At 32.3% G+C, this 3,085-nt stretch overlaps 1 long non-coding RNA gene across 1 annotated transcript; it reads right to left on the bottom strand.

Annotated features, from left to right (window-relative positions):
* Positions 1 to 1,438: 1,438 nt before the first annotated feature.
* On the bottom strand, positions 1,439 to 2,789 carry LOC123553338 (uncharacterized). The gene is made up of 2 exons (XR_006686710.2): positions 2,213 to 2,789; positions 1,439 to 1,825 (listed from the first exon to the last, which is right to left on the bottom strand). It is a non-coding gene; the product is annotated as an uncharacterized LOC123553338 (long non-coding RNA).
* Between the last annotated feature and the right edge of the window lie 296 nt (positions 2,790 to 3,085).

The raw sequence follows: 3,085 nt of genomic DNA on the forward strand, positions 1-3,085 counted from the left end.
ATAAAAAAATACAGACAAATATGTATCTAGATATTCAATAAATGCGCCATTTTGTTTTTTTTTTTGTTGTCATGTAAACAAAATGGCAACCATTTTGATCAAATATTTGAATGATCATAACTTTCTCATTTCTAGGTCGATTTTGAAAATCCATTCATATCTTTAAATGATCAAAGAAATCCTTGCAGACAAAATTGCCTTTCCAGCATCAAAATTAAACAAGGGAGTGCCGAAAGAACTTAACAACAATTGCTTCATAACATGCAATATTGATACTGCATTTTAAGGTTAACACACCAATGACAGAGTTCTTAGCAACAACAAAATTGCAATTTCCAGAAATATATCATAACTGTTCCTCATTAGAAAGAATTAAGATACATCTAGGGTTTTTAATTTTGAAATAGATATGATTATCTTACTGTTTAAAGATGCAACTTAACATACGCTTGTTTTTAATGTTTTTTTTAAATATAAGAATACGTGAACATACATAACTATGGACGGTAACGGGAACAAGGCAACGGCGTCCCTAAGAACATTATGAGAGTTACTGGTATATTGAGCGGATATGTATGTCTGCATGTCACACATTTTAACGGATATGTATGTCTGCATGTCACACATTATAACGGATATGTATGTCTGCATGTCACACATTATAACTAATATATGGTTCCAGATTTTCAATTCAAAGTCAAATGTTTGATTCTGACACAATCATACCTCCTAATAACCCTTTTAAATTAGGTAGTAACAATGTTTTTTATCTTATAATGACTAATTCTTGAATAAAGTATTTAATTTTAACCAAGCGCCATTCTACATTTAACACTAAAATCGTGCTTGGTACAACACCAGTTTTCATTTTTTCTTCGATTTGTCGTAGAACTTTAAATTAACGGTTTGCGCATTAATGAAATACTATGTTGGACGAAATTGTCAAAGATTTGAAATAAAACCCAGTTTCAATACCAAGTAATTCGCTTAAGTGTATATCGTGTGAATATTAGTTCAGATTGTTTCATGTAGAATTAAGTGGTATCTGCGAGACAGTCGGACTTACCTGATGATTGATTATAGAATAAATGACCATTATCTGTATTGATTCATGTTTTCAAATATTGCCAATTCGTTCTGGTTTTATCAGACAATATAGATCGAATGGCATTTTAACCATTTTGACCTTGTACACAAACAGAGGAGTGCACTAAAAGTTTACAAAAGCCAACTTATGGAAACCCGGTGCCCTTGGCTAATTGTTAAATACCGAATTCTAACTGCTAAATGCTTATTTAAATAAAGAGCCAAAGGGCTATATATATTCATAGACAATACTCCAACACTCATTGAGTACACTCAAATAAATTACCTAACGGTCACGTCCTGGGGACACTTTAGTGGTTCTCAAGGTCTCATAATGTAAGTTTAGATGATAAATTTAGAAAATTTAATTAATTTGAAGGTAAGATAACAGTGTCATGTTAAACTCTTCCACGCGTTTATACTACATATTAACTTGCTAGACAGATCAAGTGTCATGTATGTATTTAGAGCGAAATGTCATATTTGTGCAAGGTATTTTGGAAAAAATATATTAATATAACATGTTCTTTTTTAATACATGTTGTTGAGGACGACGAAAACGCAAAAGACCCAACAAATTAATTGACAGTAAATTAATGCAAACAGTTAGAATAGATATAGGGAATCAAATATACATCTGCCAAACCTAGCCTAACGGCGCTCATCAGTCACTCCCAGAAACACACGTCGTAGTAACAAATATTTACACCTCATAAGCCTAGATACTGGTTAATTCATACTGAAAAATACAAACATTCCCTCAAATTAAATGTCATGAAGAAAACCTATATTTATTAAATCTCATTGTTTAAATGACAACGGAAACAATTATTTTATAAAAAAAGATATGCTTTTAGTAATTGGAATTTTAAAAATTACGCGAGATGGCATTTGGGAATACAAACAATTAATGGCAGAGTTAAAAATTCAGTTGTTATAATAAATTTCAATTTCAGCGAAAATTAAAGTCATGTATTTTTAAGTATAAATTTCATTCTACTAATGCAGATGAGTAGACTGACTGACGGACAGACGAACGGACGTATTATAAAACAAACAGATGGGCGGACGGACAAACATACATCCAAGCAATAATACAAAAATAATGATCAACACTTTTGCATACCTTTGATGTTACTGTCATTTAAACCGTTATAATCCGCTAAATCCATTGTGCACACTGAAACCATTACTCGAGCTGTCCTTCCGAAAGTTAAGATTGAGTGGAATATATGAATATGAGTTTCGAACTTCACTCACACTCCCGCAAGGTCTACTAGTGATACTTATCCAAGTTTGAGTCAAGTGTGAGTTTGAGTAACGACTATGAATATAGCCCAAACAACATGTCAATCCATTTATCACTTAACATTTAGCATCATGTAAGTGCAGGACTATACGTTCTAATTGGGATTGGGGTACACGAGCAGTTATCTCCATTTTCCATTTAAAATGATGAGCGAAGTTCACTTATAAACCCTTTGAAACAGGATTCTGCATTTATTCTTGAAAATCAAATACTTTTCATATTCCTTGTTGTCTGAATTAATGTTCGCCAACACATACTTCCGGAATATAAACTGGTCAAGTTTACTGTTTTTCTTTCCGTCTGTAAAACTCTTTGGACTTGAGTAAATACTCTATTCAATGAAACAAACACTTCATCTGTGACTTCTGTTTTGCGCCTATAGGCCTATCGCTTTTATTGCTGAAACTGATATCAATTTAGTATCTTAACAATTTAAGTGTAAATAACTAATCTAAACAGAATGTATTAATAAAACAATGTCGCTAGTTAGAATGCTTTAATCCAAGTTTGATGAAGATCCATTAAGTACTTCATTAGAAGTTGTTTAAACGTATTTCTATTTTTAGCTCTAGTGGCCCGAAATGGAAATAAGTGCTCCAGCTTGAACAAAATGAAAACAGGACCTTACAATGATGTTACAGACCAAGTCTGATCCACTCAGCAGTTCGACAGCAGAAGTTGTTTAAGGTA

Source organism: Mercenaria mercenaria, chromosome 4 (assembly GCF_021730395.1).
Source record: "Mercenaria mercenaria strain notata chromosome 4, MADL_Memer_1, whole genome shotgun sequence".
NCBI classification, from domain to species: Eukaryota; Metazoa; Mollusca; class Bivalvia; order Venerida; family Veneridae; genus Mercenaria; species Mercenaria mercenaria.